Source organism: Bubalus kerabau, chromosome 13, assembly GCF_029407905.1.
Source record: "Bubalus kerabau isolate K-KA32 ecotype Philippines breed swamp buffalo chromosome 13, PCC_UOA_SB_1v2, whole genome shotgun sequence".
Taxonomy (NCBI): Eukaryota; Metazoa; Chordata; class Mammalia; order Artiodactyla; family Bovidae; genus Bubalus; species Bubalus kerabau.
Window position 1 is genome coordinate 7720927 of NC_073636.1, and position 17731 is coordinate 7738657.

Consider the following 17731-nt stretch of genomic DNA (forward strand, 5'->3'; position numbering starts at 1 on the left):
CTGTGGGCAGGTAACTCACTCCAGTCACATCATGTGTTTTCTGCTCCATAGTTCTTTCCACCACCTGGCACAACACATGTTATTTATTTGTTTGTTTATGCCCTCTCCTTCCAGTAGAAGTAAGTCCTATGATTATTTCCATGTATGTAAGAATGTGAGTTCTGTGAATATTTATTTGAACGTAGCTGTGTGTTAGTCATTGTTGTAATTAAATGTTTCATTCACTGCACCCCCCGTACCTACAACAGTGATGAACACATAGCAGTGCACAAGAAATATTTATTAATTTAATTAAAACTATGCAAAGAAGAGAGTGATCAGATTGTGGACATGAGATAGGTGAACCACTTGTGGTATCCCTGGACTTTGCAGTTGCTTGCTTTCATTATAAATAGCTTTCATTTTTTATTGGGCTAGGAACTGGGTTTTTAGGAGGAACTTGCAACTGAAAGAATCCCAATACACTATGGAACTAAATGTGTCTAAATTTTCCCTTGTAACAAAATGAGAAATCTATTACTATCTGCCCAGCCTGCCTTACAGACCTGTTAACATTTGTGAAGCTCAATTGAATTACTATGTATGGAAGCACCTGGCTGACTTCAACATAATTCTGCCATGTGTGATATTGTGATTCACTGCTGCTGCTGCTGCTAAGTCGCTTCAGTCGTGTCCGACTCTGTGCGACCCCATAGACGGCAGCCCACCAGGCTCCCCCGTCCCTGGGATTCTCCAGGCAAGAACACTGGAGTGGGGTGCCATTTCCTTCTCCAATGCATGAAAGTGGAAAGTGAAAGTGAAGTCGCTCAGTCATGTCCTACTCGTAGCGACCCCATGGACTGCAGCCTACCAGGCTCCTCCATCCATGGGATTTTCCAGGCAACAGTACTGGAGTAGGGTGCCATTGCCTTCTCCCTGTGATTCACTACTAGGTAAATAATAGAATCCTAGCATTAAAAGGAAATTTAGACTGGGAAACTGTATTACTTACAAATTATCAGAAAAGCTGTTCTGGCAGTCCACAGTTCTCATCTAGGGACAGGATTCTACCTAGCTCCACTGAGTAAACTTACAGGGATAAAGGAGAACTGAGAATAAAACTGTTCAACAAGTTAAAAAAGAAAAGAAAAAGAGCAAGTGGTGGGGGTTAGGGGACTTGCAGATAACCATGCCCAGACCCCTTCTTTTTATAGATGAGGCCAAGAAAACATCAATGTTTTGTTCAAGGTTACATAGCTACTTCAGTGGCAGGATCAAGACCAGAAACCTAAGTCTCTTGGCTTCCAATCCCATACTCTTTCCAATACCACAAATTCACAATTTTCTACTTCTGAAGTTTTTCTCTGTGTTTTTCCTTCTTCTAAATTTTTGGAGATAAAGCATAGTTTGGGGGATCAAACTTGAAGTCTTCTCCATTTCAATATTTGACCAATGGAAGAATTTTCAGACAGAAGAAGGAGAGAGAGAGGAGGAAATTCTTCTTCCAGTATTCCAGAGCATTCCTGCCCAAGAAAATCTCAATAGCTGAAGCCGTTGGCTGCCACCTCTGTTCAAAGGCCTAAGACTCTTTCTTCCAAAGACTCTTGGCTCTGAGAGCTTTAAATTACACTGGTCTTGTATTAATTCCTGCAGGTCATTTCACAAACATTGAACTAGCTAATAAAAGAAGATCGACTTTCAAAGACAAAGGAGAAAACATCCACACAAGTATATGAAATGTGAGGAGTACACAAACAGGAGTGGAATGTTTGAAGACGGGTCCACTCTTTATGCAGCCGTTTCTAGGATCACGATCAGCCCTTGAGATAATGGTGAAAGGGCTGCACAAGATTGGCACCTGGCCTGGCTCCTGTGGCCTTTCTGCAGCCACCATCACGGTCTTGCTCTCTTTATTCCTACTCCTGGCTCTCAATCTCATCACACGTCTTGAGATGGGAAAGAAATGTCAAGTTGGGACTTCCCTTGTGGTCCAGCAGTTAGGAATTTGCCTGCCAACACATGGGGCACAGGTTCGATCCCTGCTCTGGGAGGATCCCACATGCCTCAGGTCGACTAAGCCTGTGTGTGGGCCACAAGTACTGACCTCACTTGCTGTAACTACTGAAGCTCTCGTGCCCTAGAGCCTGGTGCTCTGCAACAAGGGAAGCCACTGCAAAAAAAAAAGAGAGAAACCACCTCGATGAGAACCTGCACACCACAACGACGAATAGCCCCTGCTCACTGCAACTAGAGAAAGCCCTAGCATAGCAACAAAGACGCAGCGCAGCCACAAACAAACAAATTTCTAAAATAATAAAATTTAGAAATGTCACGTTGGCAGTGGCATGCAGAGATCCGAAGCTCAGAGAGATATTTAGGGGGTCACTCAAGCCTTCCAGATTTTCCCAGCAGAGGGAGCTAGCTCACAAAGAGCACAAAGGCCATCTCAGCTTGACTCAGGACAACTCTGAAGACCCACTCTGACTTCTGCTCTGCCTCTGGACTGGCTGAGTCTGTCATTAGCCCCAGACTGTTCAACTTCTCCCTCTGTCCTTGCATGCTTCTTTACCTCCCTTTCCTCAGGTGTTCATACCCAGGACACTCCCCAGTCAACATCCTGTGCATCAAACTACATCTCAGAGTCCTCTCTCCAGGGAACCCAACTTGCAGAACACTCCCTTGCCCCATTCCTGTTTCATCTATGCTTCTGGGTTCCCTATTTCTTGACTTGCTGATGGTACCTCTTCCCAGTTTTTCAAGAATTAACTTGACCATGTGTTCTTCTGTCCCGGGTTTCCCAGAACCTGCCAGTTAGCTGTTCTCTGTTGGTCTCAGCACTAGGAAACACCTTCCAGTCACTCGCTAAATCCTACTAGCTGAGGCTCTATTTGTGGGGACCCTGATGTCCATGCCTTGGGACAGGGTGAAGACCAAATCCTCTGTTTGGAATTGATGAGCAGAGAATGTACAGTGCTAGCATCCTAGAAGAGCCATTGGGTCCACTGAAGTGGGATAAAAATAACCACAATCCAAGACAGAAGATGTGACAACCATCCAAGTACACAGGCACCACTTCAAATCCCCTGATGAGACTCTGAACCACAAAGCCACTGCTGAAATACCAGAGGAGGCCTTAAAATTGTGAGGTCTCCAATGAAATATGATAGAAAATAAAATTTTCTATTTATCCCCAGTTGTCTGCTTTTTGCCTAAATTCATTTGAATTTCTGAGCTTATCACCATTCCTCAACTTGTAGATATATATATATACTCATCAGTCAGTCAGTCAGTCAGTTCAGTCTCTCAGTCATGTCTGACTCTTTGCGACCCAATGAATCACAGCATGCCAATCCTCCCTATCCATCACCAACTCCCAGAGTTCACTCAAACTCATGTCCATCGAGTCGGTGATGCCATCCAGCCATCTCATCCTCTGTCGTCCCCTTCTCCTCCTGCCCCCGATCCCTCCCAGCATCAGGGTCTTTTCCAATGAGTCAACTCTTTGCATGAGGTGGCCAAAGTTGCAGCTTCAGCGTCAGTCCTTCCAATGAACACCCAGGACTGATCTCCTTTAGGATGGACTGGCTGGATCTCCTTGCAGTCCAAGGGACTCTCAAGAGTCTTCTCCAACACCACAGTTCAAAAGCATCAATTCTTCGGTGCTCAGCTTTCTTCACAGTCCAACTCTCACATCCATACATATATACTCATGGTGATGTACTATTATTTATTTATTTTTAATATTTAATTATTTTAAATTAGCTTAAAATTTGTCCACAGGTAATTTACTTTCTCAGCTGAGTTACAGTGTCCTGTCTTCCACTTCTGTGGATTAATTTCTGGAAATAAATATTTAATGTACTTAATGAATAAATATATACACAGAAGAGAATGGCCAGATCATCATGCCAATAGCATGGTTTGAGTTTCTGGATCCAGCTGAACCTGAAGACCTCCCCCCAAGCTTTTTAGTTACAGGCATCAGTATGTTCCCCATTTCGCTTGTGCCAGTTGGAGGTGGGTTTTCAATAAAAGAACTTGTAGTTAGAACTCTGGCATACCACGTGACTTTGGGGACAGTCGTTAAACGTCCCTGAACTTGTTTCCCAAGTAGCGAAAGGGTAAAACCCTGCCTCCTCACAGGGAGCAGATGCTGTCATATTCCCTTGAGTATTACAGGTTCCCTCAAGCTACAGGTTCACCTGAGTTCCAACTGCTAGCATTTCAGTATCTTTGCCAGAAGTCTTCTTAGCTAGACCAGTTTCTGCCCCATCTACTCACCCCGAGCAGCAAGTATTCAATTTCCCCAACTCCCTCAGTCCTGGTGTGGGGCAGGGCCCTTGGGTGGGAATCACTGTAAGGTAGTCTCCTGTGCTGTCCTCAGAAGTTCCCCAGTGAGGTTAAACTTTAGCTGTCCACAGTGGTAACCTGCCTAGCCACGGACTCACCCTTTCCCTGTCTCCCTTCCCTGCGCGTGCATCAGCATTTCCTGTGATCTCATCCCGAATAGACTGCTGACACTCAGATTCCTGTCCCAATGTTACTTCTCTGCTGCTGCTAAGTTGCTTCAGTCGTGTCCGACTCTGTGCGGCCCCAGAGATGGCAGCCCACGAGGCTCCCCCGTCCCTGGGATTCTCCAGGCAAGAACACTGGAGTGGGGTGCCATTTCCTTCTCCAATGCAAGAAAAGGAAAAGTGAAAGTGAAGTCACTCAGTCATGTCCGACTCTTAGCGACCCCATGGACTGCAGCCTACCAGGCTCCTCCGTCCATGGGATTTTCCAGGCAAGAGTACTGGAGTGGGGTGCCATTGCCTTCTCAGTCGTGTCCAACTCTTTGTGACCCCATGGACTGTAGCCCGCCAGGCTCCTCTGTCCATGGAATTCTCCAGGCAAGAATACTGGAGTGGGTTGCCATGCCCTTCTCCAGGGGATCTTCCTGACCCAGGGATTGAACCTGGCTCTCCTGAATTGTGGGCAGATTCTTTACCATCTGAGCCACCAGGGAAGTGGTTTAAACTCAAGTAAACAATGAAGCACAAATGCAAACACAAAAGCTGTGATAAGCACTCTCACCTTGAAGCCATGCTGTTAAGCTCTTCATTTTATTCTGTACACAATTATGTGTATTTTAAAGATAACACTCCCAGGGAACTTCCCTCGAGTCCAGGAGTTAAGAATTCATGCTTCCAATGAAGAGGGCATGGGTTCAATCCTTGGTGGGGGAACTAAGATCCCACATCCTGTGTGGCGTGGCCAAAAAAGATATGTCTGTCTCCTAAAGATAACTCTCCAAAAGTGTCCTCTTCAATGGATTCTTCAGATGAAAGGATAAGGGGAATTCTACACACGCTGTCTTACTTTAAAAACAGCTGAAAGTATGTGTACATTTATAGAATCAATTACATGCACCACATTAATGTGACTGAAGCTGGGATATATTCCCACATGACAACCAAGAATCCCACAGAACTGTGCTGGGTGAAAAAGTATTTATTGTGGCTTAGAGAGGCTCTTGCACAAGGTTCTCATCTTGGGAGGATGAGAAATGAGACGTCTCTTAATAAGCCAGTCCGCAAGTTTAAAAACTAACTGCACCTACCATGAGACTGTGAGTAGCAACCGCAGCCCTCAAAGAGGACTGGCCGTGTGTTCCCATGGCCGTGTGTTCCCAGTGTGGGGAGACTGCGGCCCCGCTGGTCTTATCAGTGACACCTGCTGCCCCAGCTGGGGAGCATTACTGGTGGCGTTATCTTCAAAAGCAGAGGACAGGGAACACAGTCCAAAGAAGAACCAGAAATGCGGGCAGATGGGGCTGGTGGCTTGATTGGCAGGTTCCTCCACTTGGGGAGCTGGAGCAGGGCCATCACGTCCTGTTTCCTGTGCTGGTGGTCCCCAGCACTCATCTTGGCAGTGACCCATCACTTGCAAAGCTGTTTCAGATGGCTGGGAATTTCCCTCTCTTCCCACAACCTTCTCACCCTTCCCCAATTCCATTACTCGTACCCCAAACCACATCATTAAGGGTCCACTTAACCTCTGCGTTATAATTTATAAATTATTTCAGACCTACTTTGGCTCCTACCCCAGTTTATACTATTATTCAGAGAATCATAGACTATCATAGTTGTAGGCCTCCTTAAAAATAAAATAATACTGTGAATGCATATGTTTACATATATAAACACACACACAGGACTTCCCTGGTGGTCCAGTGATTAAGAATTCACCTGCCAGTTTACAGCACACAGGTTCGATCCCTGGTGTGGGACGATCCCACACACCTCGGAGTAACACAGCCCACGTGCCACAACTACTGAGAACCTGCTCTAGAGCTCGTCCTCTGCAACAAGAGAAGCTGCTGCAGTGAGAAGACCACGCACCACAGCAAGGAGCAGTCCCCGCTGGCCTCAACTACAGAAGCCCGCGTGCAGGAACAGATGCAGCACAGCCAGAAACAAATAATAAACACACACACATTTACCAGGTAGGCACACAGATAACAGATTCAAATAGATGATGGTCGATAGGCAGAAAAGAAGCAAATGTGGTAAGAACGTCAAAGTTTTTTATTTCGCTTTTGTCCAGTGTTATTGAGAGGTGATTGACATATAACTTGCATAAGTTCAGGTGTTATACAATGAGTTGCTTTGATACACTTATATGCTGCAAGATGATTACCACCAAAGCTTTAGCCAACATATCCATCACATCACATAATTACCTTTTTTGTGTAAAGTGGTGAGGACATTTAAGATCTGTAGTGACTTTCCATTACACAATGCAGAATTACTAACTATAGTCACCATGCTGCAGTGTAGATCCCTAGGACTTATTCACCTTATAACTGGAAGTCTGTACCCTTTGACCAACATTTCCCCATTTTCCCAGCCCCTGGTAATTACCACTCTACTCTCTGAGTTCTCAAATGCAGTAACATTTGAACCACTGGGGAATGTTGGTATGTGAAAGTTGTTTATATTATTCTTGCAACTTTACTCTGACATTATTTCAAAGCTAAAAATTTTTTCTAAAACAAGGCAAACCAACAGTAAGCACACTACTATAATTATGATTCCAGTAAGTAGTAATTTTTAATTATTGAAAACCTAATTTTTAAGGCAGAACACCCAAAAGCTATTTTAAAAGGCTTTCTTAAAAATTTTTTTTTCCTTATTTGCTTTTGGCTGTGCTGGATCTTCGTAGCTTTGAAGGGCTTTCTCTAGACACAACGAGCAGGGGGGCTCTCTGTTGCAGTGTACAGGCTTCTCCTCACAGCGGTTTTTCTTCTTGCAGAGCACGGGCTTTAGGCACAGGTAGTTGTGCTGCATGGACTTGGTTGTTCCTAGGCATGTGGGGTCTTCCTGGACCAGAATCCAAACTGTGTCCCCTGCATTGGCAGATAGATTCTTATCCACTGCACCACCAGGGAAGTCCCTTAAAAGGTTTTCTTCTCCCCTCCCCCCACTTTTTTTTTAAATTTTTACTGAGGTGAAAGTCACATAACATGAAAATAACCATTGTGAAGTGAATAACTCAGCGGCATTTTGTACTTCAACTGTTGTACCAGCACCACCTCTGTCCAGTTCAGAATGCTTCATCATCGCAGAAGGAAACCCAGGGACTGCTGCTGCTAAGTTGCTTCAGTCGTGTCCGACTCTGTGTGACCCCATAGACGGCAGCCCACCAGGCTCCCCCGTCCCTGGGATTCTCCAGGCAAGAACACTGGAGTGGGTTGCCATTTCCTTCTCCAATGCATGAAAGTGAAAAGTGAAAGTGAAGTCGGTCAGTCGTGTCTGACTCTTAGCGACCCCATGGACTGCAGCCCACCAGGCTCCTCCATCCATGGGATTTTCCAGGCAAGAGTACTGGAGTGGGGTGCTAAGCAGTAACTCACCATCTCATTCTTCTCTTGGCCTCTGGCTGCCTCTATAAATTTGCCTATTCTGGATATTTCATATAAATGAAATCATTCAGTGTGTGTCTTCTTCTGTCTGGCTTACTTCATTTAGCATAATGGTTTTGAGGTTCATCCATGTTGTGGCATGTACCAATAGGTCTTTTTTATGGCTAAATAATATTCCATTGTATAGTTATATCACAATTTGTTTATCCATTCATCTGTTGAGAAATCTTTGGGCTCTTTCCACCTTTTGGCAATTGAATAGTGCTGTTAGGAACATGGGTATGTACGTATTAATAATAGAACACCTAAATTCTCCTTGTTTTTAATGTTTATTGATAGACATTATAAGTTCATGCCTGAAGTATATCTAAGCTTAGACTTCTTGGATATACAAGTCAATTCTCTTTTGTGTGTGAGTTGGATTGGGTTTGGTTTCTGTCAATTTGGAAGAATCCTGACTGCTACAAACTTTAAAATAGCTCTCAAAATGTTGTTTTTTGGATCTATGAGGTTAGGGAGAAATCTGTTCATTAAGAATACCTTTTTGAAACATAGCCAAGTAAAATTTTCTGAAGTTCAACACTCTTCTGTACCCAAGAAACTTGAAATGAATAAGAACCTGAAATATTTCTGAACTAGAAGAACGATCTCAGTTTAGCACAAAACATTCCAGAACTGTATCTGCCACCACAACAGGATAATCATAACACAGAGCTTTTGAATCAGAAGCTTTTTGCATGTGCCAGATTTAAAGAAATTCATAGCACTGTGTTTGTGAAAGAATTAGAACTTTAAAAACCATCTCTCTCCTAAATCACTGGGTAATCATTTTTAACAACTCATCTGAACAGAAGTCCTTAAACACAAATGCTGTTCTTTATTTCTTCTCTCAACATTTGCTTCCTGCCATCCATCTTTCAGCTCTTGCGGTCAAAGGAACTTCAGATTTTCTTTTCAAAAGTCTTCTAGGAATTGCTTTTGGCTTACTTGATAAAATCCTCACCGCATACACTTCTTCAGAAGAACATGGTTTCATCTGATTTCTGTTGAAGAAAAATCAAGCAATTGGAGGATTTATCTGCTGACAACCTTAAAAGGAGGTCTCATTACCTTCAGTTCATTTTGATCTTGGGGTCCTTGACTCACCCGGTTTATGAGGATGCAAATACGGTGTGAGTTCTGACCAGGTTCCCTCCATGACATGGTGGATCAGCAGTGGAGTTTGTATCTCCTTCTGCCCCTTGAATCTCTTTCCTCTCTTGTTCTTCCCTCAAGGCTACTATGGGTTGAGCCAATCAAATACCCAATTCCCAGAAATGTGGTCATGGTAGAAGACGTTCTAATTCAGTCTGACTTGTTCACTTGAACTGAGGTGAATTGAGGAATCATCAGTCATTTGGGGGAAACATGTTTGGATATGGTCAGTGAACATGACCTGAAAAGTAAAAGGAGAAGAGAGGGCAGAAAGGATGGGGGGAGTTAAAGAGACAAAGAGAAAGAAAGGGAGGGGAGGAAGGGAGAGAGATTTTCTTGGTTTATATGACTGAAAAGACAGAGGAATCTATCTTCAGGTAAGGCTTGATCAAGTGGATCAATGACCTCCCCAAGGACCAGGCTTTTCTGCATCTCTTCTCTATCTATGACAAGATCAAGATGATCACCACAAGCCCTCAGGGCTATACAATTTTTTTCTTTCACCCAAGAGGAAAGAGATCCAGAATTTTCACTTGAAAGCCCCCCGAGCTTTTTGCTTCTTGCTGACTTGATGGACATAGGTCACTTGCTCATCTCTGCATCAGGTACTGTGGCAAGCAGGGAGATGAGCAGGAGAGACTATGTTCATTGGATGAGTCTAGGTCATGTGTCCCACCCACAGAAACAGAGCAGAGATCAGCACCCCCAGACCCACGCAGATCCCTAGTAGAAACTTGGGGCTATAGGCAAGTGGGCAAGAGGAAAGTGGGAATGGAATCAAATAATGTACACCATATTCATCTTCCTGTTTGGCCAGACAACTTCACATCTTGATAATTCCTCCTTTTTAACCTCCATTGGCTTCTGCTACTTATAGCCAAAGAATGTTAACTAAAAGCATCCTCTTGGAATAGTGAAGAGAGAAAAACAGTGGCCCAACCTTCAGGGAGAGGTTGGACACTTAGCTTATACAAGAGGACAGTAACGGAGCTGAGGTGGCACTACCCACCAATCCACTCCCCACTGGAGATGCCAAAGTGACCAGCTCTTCCCCCAGGCCATCTTTGTTCTGTCTTTCCTCCCAAGGTGTGGCTATATCACCAAGAATTATATGATTCTAGTGTACATTTCATTAAGAGGGCCCCACACTAGCCCCTGCTATAACCTGTGCTCAACAAAAGGAACAGAACGGCTGGAGAAAGAACTGGCAGAGCAGCACTTACTGCATAGGTCAGTCTCCAGTGTGGCTTGTTTCTGGAGGGTTTTCAGAGGTCACTTTCCTAAAGGACTTTCAAGGAACATTTTTTGCAAAAACACATTTTCAAGAGAAATTTTGCTGGTTTATTAAACTGGACTCCATCATACCCAGACAGATAACTATCACCCGTGAGAAGCTAATGAAGCTGACCAGTGGGAGGGATAGAATATCACTGTGTCTACAAACGTGACAGTTTGATGGTTTGGCTCATATTGAGCAGTTATTAAAATGGGTCTCAGCACTTTGCACACGGTTAGACCTTAATGAATATTGTGACATGGTGTGGCCGATTTAGACAGAACAGTCGTGCCTGGTAATGTATCTTGGCGAGATAGTCTAGACCCTGCATGCTTGAGTGCTGTTTGGGGGCATTTCATGGTGGTTTAGTGCACAGAGAGAGGTGTCCTAACTTTTAATACCACTTCTGCCATGAACTATTTGTGTGATCTGGGGAAAATTACATAAGGTCTCCGAGTCTCAGGTTTCCCCCATGGTGAAATGGGAAGAAAAATGCTTACTCTACTTGTTTTTCAGAGTTATTAAAAATCAGTGGCCTGTGCTCTCTTGGGCAGCAGCTCGATGTCTTTTAGGGCAGAATGGATGCTATACAAAAGGAAAATTATTCAGATGGAAAAAAATTGTTGGTGCCTCCAGAGACATTCAGTGAACAGTTTATCCTGCCTAATGCACCCTTGGATGTTGAAATAGAACCCAGTACAAAAGTACAACCCACCGGTAAGCATAAAATCTCCAGAACTCCACAGAAATCCTAATGAAGACGGTATTTCTACTTCTGTGTTGCCAACCCCCAACTTATGATCTTTGACCCAAAAAGCTCAGGAAAGGGATAAATTAAGAAAAATAGTCTCTGCTTTCCAGAGCAAAGCCTAATGCTAACTCAAACAATGAAAGAGACTTTGAGAGCCAAACACCCAGCTCCAGATTTTCCAAGCAGAAAAAGTAAATATAATGGGACCTACTTATGGTAAATTTGGACCTTGTGATATATAGTGACACGGAATGAGGCTTGGGTTGTTCCAAGCAGAGCTCAGGTCTGTGGTTATTGAATCCCTTCTCCTGGTGAAGTTGTTTCACAATTTAAACATTAAGAAGTATCTTTTCTGCATCAGCCTAAATCTTGTCCTCAGGTTGCTTCTCTCAAGGGTCTGGCAAGGCTTGTGAAGCTACAGACTTGTCTTCTGTTCATTATTGCAGTTGCTTTATCACTGTCCATTCCTTTGAAGGATGTAGCTTAAAAAAAAAATAAAAACACATATCTCCAGGAACCTAGCATAGCCCCTCTAGGTACCTACCTAGCAGAAAGACATTCAGGGACTTCCCTGGCAGTCCAGTGGTTGAGACTCTGAGCTTTGAATGCAAGGAGAGCAGGTTCAATCCCTGGTTGGGGAACTAGGATCCCACATGCCATGGGACGTGGCCAAGAAAATACAAAAACAGAAAGATACTGTCATGCTTGTCCACCATAGAAAAACAAAAAGTGCTTAGAGCTGGACTGTTTGTAATAACAGCCCTCAAGTGGAAACAGGTAGGTATTTAAATTAACTTTCCAACTTTCTTCATTATTATTTCAGCATCTGAAACCTATAGGAAATTAGATTGGTTGTACAGAATCCAAGGAGACTGAGAATTCTGTCAAAGGGAAAGTTTTATCCATTCCTAGAATGACTAACAATTTGTGTGTGTGTGTGTGTGTGCACGTGCACGCGTGTGTGAAAATGGGGTATTTTCAGTAAACCCACATGTGACAGGTGAATTACCAGCAAGTTGTTAAGAAGTGACACAAGGACTTCCCAGATTGTCCAGTGGTTGAGACTCTGCAGTTCCACTGCAGGGGGTGTGGGTTTGATCCCTGGTCCAGGAACTAAGATCCCACATGCTTTGAGGTGCACCTTCACAAAATTATGGCAGGACAAAAATGAAATTACATTTTTAAAAAAGAAGTGACACCACTCAGCTGTCTCATGACACAGGGAGTAGGAAGGAACAGAAATCTCCCCAAGCTAACTCAAGGAAAGATGGAGTTATGTAAGGATCCCAAGGAAACTTGAGGGGCTCAACTAGCTAAGTTGCTTCAGTCGTGTCCAACTCTGTGCAACCCCATAGACGGCAGCCCACCAGCCTCCCCCGTCCCTGGGATTCTCCAGGCAAAAACCCTGGAGTGGGTTGCCATTTCCTTCTCCAATGCATGAAAGTGAAAAGGGAAAGTGAAGTCGCTTAGTCGTGTCTGACTCTTAGCGACCCCATGGACTACAGCCCACCAGGCTCCTCTGTCCATGGGATTTTCCAGGCAAGAGTACTGGAGTGGGGGGCCATTGCCTTCTCCGGCTCAACTAGAGGAAAGACAACTGGCAGCCATGTTCTCCTTGTCTCCAGAGTTCCATGGTGTCTCATCGCTGTCACGTTCTACCTGTTCTTCTCTTCCGTCTCATTTCTCTCCGATGCTCAATTCTCTGCAGTTGCTTGTGAGGTAGCCTGGTGCCAATCAACTCACACGATGGCTTTGGGCTGAGTCTATGTGACCCTCCAGTCTGGCTAATTGACTTTATTTTTCTCTCCCTGGAGATGCTTTTTCAGACACTCAATAAATATTAACTGACTTGGTAGACACTCAATAAAAGTAAATACCTATGAATCACTGGGTAGACACTTAATAAATATTAATTTTCTTTTCCCCTTCAGAGAATGAACACCATTGGAGTAGAAAAGAATGTTTGTTTGATAGTGGGTTCATGAAGCAATATTCTTTTCCCTGCCCCCCACATATGTAAGGTAGAGAAAATACTTCCAGTTGGGTAAAGCACCCTTCTAGAAAGACCTTAGAAATTCTGACCAATTTGGCAAATCTACAAGATTGAACCAGGTCACTATTGTTTCTTAAATCAACATACTTTGTGGCCATGAGAAGGTGTTTATTTTCATATCCCCAAAGTTGCGATTTGTGATTTTATTATATAGTACAAGAAAGAATAAAAAACCCATTCAACCTCCACCTAGGTGAGGGCTGTGGATGACTTTTGTGTTAACTCTGCTATAAATAAATCTAAATCTTGATTGGGAGTTGAAGTGACACATAACTTAAATGCTCAACTCTCTTGTAATGAAGCATGAAATAGGATCAGATCAGTGACCTTTAGCATACACTCCAGAGGTGACATGTATGACAATTTCCACTGGCACACAGACTAGCTCTGTAGGGTAAATGCCTATAGAGTAGTCTGTGTCTGTCCACACCACACCCATTCGCACCCCATCCATTCTCCACCCTTCCCTCCCCTGTTCTATGCCTGGCAATCTGGCCCCTGCTGACCAGAGCTCTTTGTAAGTGACTCTTCTGGTTGGGTTTTGACAGAAGGAGCCCCTGGTAGTGCTGCTCTTAGACCCAGGCAATAGGGGCCAGCCCTGGGCCCAATGTTTTATATAGCAACATAGACCGTAGACACATGCAATAAATAAATAAGTAAATATATATATATATAAAGATTAAAAGACACATGGGGGACTTAACTGGTGGTCTAGTGGCTAAGACTTTGTCCTCCCACTGCAGGGGACCTGGGTTTGATCCTTGGTCAGCAACCAAGATCCTGCATGCCTCAGAGCAACTAGGCCCGCAGTCCACAAGACAACAAAAGATCCTGTGTGCTACAACTAAGACCAGATGCAGCCAAATAAATACATAAATAATTATTATTCTTAAAAAAAGACACATGGGCACTTTTGTTTATTGGGAGAGAGCACACCCATCAGAGTGCACAACGCTCAGTGGGCAGGAGAACTTAATGGCTGAGACCTTAGATGAGAAAAAAGACATTAGCATGCTAAATTTGTCCCCTTTCAGAAGCACAACAGGTTTTAGAATAATGAAGTACTGTTTTCTGGTGGTGCTAGGTACTCATTTTCTTGCTTCTCTTTGGTTGTTTTAATTCAAGCTCTGTGTATTTAGTGTTTACAACACTGTCACCTGTTGCCCAAGAAAGGCTGTGTGTATGCAGTCCAGATGTCACCTGAGTGAGGCACGAAACTGAGTCTCTACATTTGGCAACTGGATGAACATCAGATGCTAAGATGGTAAATAGATTTGTGTTTTAAAACTATTTTTAAAGGTTCTATTAAACTTAAAAATGCTTAGATTTTGAAAAGTAATAATTTTTGAAGGTTCTAGAACAAAAAGTTTTTGAAGGAAAATATGAAAAATAATTTAAAAGTTTTTATATTTACTTTGCAAGTTTTATGAAACTTTGCTGAAATGTTAAGTACAACACAATTGTATTTTAGCTTTAATCTTTTCACCTTTATTATCAACAAAATATAAATTATATGAAATCTAGATAATAGAACATAGTGATTTTCCTGAAATTAAGATAGAAATTAATTTTATGGACTATATATAGGGAATACTTTATAAATTGATTATGTCTGTATTACTCATCCAAATGTTGCTGGCCATAAAAAGCCAATCATATGTCATCATAATTAAATGTAGTTTTCTTTAATATTTTGTTGACTTTCAATTACATACAAACACATGTTTGCATATGTTTTCAATTTTGTGGTTATAAAGGTATATCTGTTGTTTTGGAGCAAGTTGTAAACTTTGGTGTTGTGGGCCAGACAGTTTCTGTTACAACTCTTACTGAGTGGAGTGTTAAGTGGCCATAGATAACACGTGAAAGAGTGGGCAGAGGTGTGTTCCAAAAACATGAAAGAAGGCAGTGGGCTGGGTTGGGTCTGCAGGCTGTAATTTGCTGATCCCTGTGTTTTCCCAGGAGTCATATATGGATGTGAGAGTTGGAACACAAAGAAAATTGAGTGCCAAAGAAGCAAGGAGATCAAACCAGTTAATCCTAAAGAAAACCAGTCCTGAATCAAAGGACTGATGCTGAAGCTGAAGTTCCAATACTTTGGCCACCTGATATGAAGAACTGACTCATTGGAAAAGACTCTGATGCTGGGAAAGATTGAAGGCAGGAGAAAGGAATGACAGAAAATGAGAGGGTTGGATGGCATCACTGACTCAATGGACATGAGTTTGAGCATGCTCTGGGAGTTGGTGATGGACAGGGAACGGAACTGAACTGTGTTAGAGGAAGCAGACGGTGTGAGACTCTGAAATAGAAGTTTGTGTGCAGAAAATTTACTGCAGGAGGGTAAGACTCGGCAGGAAGAGAACTTGAACTCTAGTCACAGTAGATACCTCAGCTGACCCATGGGGAGCCGGCCCTCAGGGTTGACCCTTTAGTCTTGCCCCAGCTCAGGGCAAAGTGGCTTGGCCTTTATACCTCCACATGCCCTGGACAGGGACTGCGAGGTGTGACCCTAGATAGGGCGTCTCCCTTCAACAGAGGGAAGTGCCCAGAGGGGGACCCCGCTGTGAACTGTCAGTACCTCAACCTCCCAGAATCAGTGCCTCCATCTTAAGGAGAGATGTGATGGTTAATTTTCTGTGTTATATGCTGGGTCACAGTGTCCAGACACTTTCTCATAGAATGTTTTGCTTTGTTTTGTTGGCCCCAATACATGGCATGTGAGACCTCAGTTCCCCAACCAGGGATCAAACCCACACCCCCTGCACTGGAAGGTGGAGTCTTAACCACTGGACCGTTGGGTCCAGATACTAGGTCAACCATTGTTCTAGATGTTTCTGTGAAAATGTTTGTGGATGAGGCTAACACTTAAATTGCTGGACTTCGAGTAAAGCACATGACTCCCCCACCCCCTACCATAATGTAGGTGGGCCTCATGCAATCAGGTGAAGGCTTGAACAGAAGAAAAGGCTGACTCACCTGAGCAAGGGGGAAACCTGCCAGCAGACGGCCTTCAGACTTGAGTCACAGCTTGCCTGTTCCTTGGGTCTCCTGCCTGATAGCCCGCTCTGCAGACTGTAGGCTTGTCAACCTTCACAGTCAAATGACTAATTCCCTAATGTACATTTCTCTGTTATATACACACATCCTATTGGTTCTGGAGAACCCTGGCTAAAAGAAGAGTTCTTGGTGATGCACCAGGATGTTTACTATGACTGTCAAAACAGGAGGACAGAACACGCCTGGTGTGCAATCTTGCTTTGCAACTTTTAAATATTCAAGTGTATGTCACGTGAGCTCTGAGGAATGAAGTATTTCCTGCCGTATCACTAAACAAGGGCTATCACAGTCATCAGCAACTGCAGCCGCCAGGGAGGGTGAGTGAAGTGGCGAGCCCTGCCAGGACCCAGGAAGGAAAGAATACCCGCCATCCTGCAGCCCTCAGAGGGCAGCTATCCCCACGGTGAGCCCCAAGGGGAGTCAACATGTGAAAACCCAAGATACTGGTCCCAGATAGATTAGGTACATATCAAAGGAATGATTTCAGTGAGCCCAGATTCTTGCATTTTCCCATACATTAAACAGCGCTAAATTCCTTAACTTGGCATATCAGGTTTTCCTTTAATTAATGATAATCTTTTGGCATTCAGACTACCTGCCCTTTGTTGTAAAACTTCTGTATAACCTGGCTTCCTCCTGGACTTCTCAGAGCAGTTACCTCAGACTCACTTGAGATTCTGCCTCCCAAACTGAAAGTCCTAAAAATTCCTGCCAAATAAAACATAACTCCCAACTTTTAGGTCATGAGTATTTTTTAAGTCTACAGCCCCATGGCACGCTCCCCTGTCCGATGGCACCCTTGAGCAGTTCACTAGGATCTGTAACCAATTGTAGGCATCTCTTTTAAATTTGATGTTCTCTGGTATCAGTTTGGTAGCTTGAAATCATCATGGTGAGAGTATTTCCAGTAGAGAAGTCAGCAAACACAACACATCCAGGCTGGTCGTGTACATGGTGGTTAAACATGGACCTGTCTGTAAGGGGCTGGGTTCCACAAGTGTTAGGAGCAGGCTTGCCTCTACGCTAGCAGTTTCACCAAAGACGGAAAGTCCCTGCTGCTTGGCTTCCTCTGTCCTGAGTTCCTGTAACTCCGTTTCCTTCCCACAACCCTCCAGAAAATGGCAGGTCATAGCTCCCCACGGTTGCTCTGCTCTGAGTGCATTCCTGCTTCTGACTGTCCCTTGGTGAGGAGACCCTGCCCTGCAGCCTCCTCCTCTGAACCGTCTGAGACAAATCGTTTCCCTCTGGGACCTTGGTGGCACAAAAGGGGGCCGGCAAGTCTGTCTCTGGCTCTATGCTCACTCTAAGGTTCAATGTCATCCCTCCCACCATTTCCAGTTTCCATCATTTGCACCAACAGCTGATAACCTGTTTCATTTCTTATCTTCTCTCCTTTATACCTTGTCCATTCTCTACTCCTTCCAAAAGACACAGGCAATAGGGTGAAATCCCAGAATCAGTCTCCAAGTCACATGTCAAGGGATATTCCACAGCCAGGCGTTTTGTCCCTCAGTC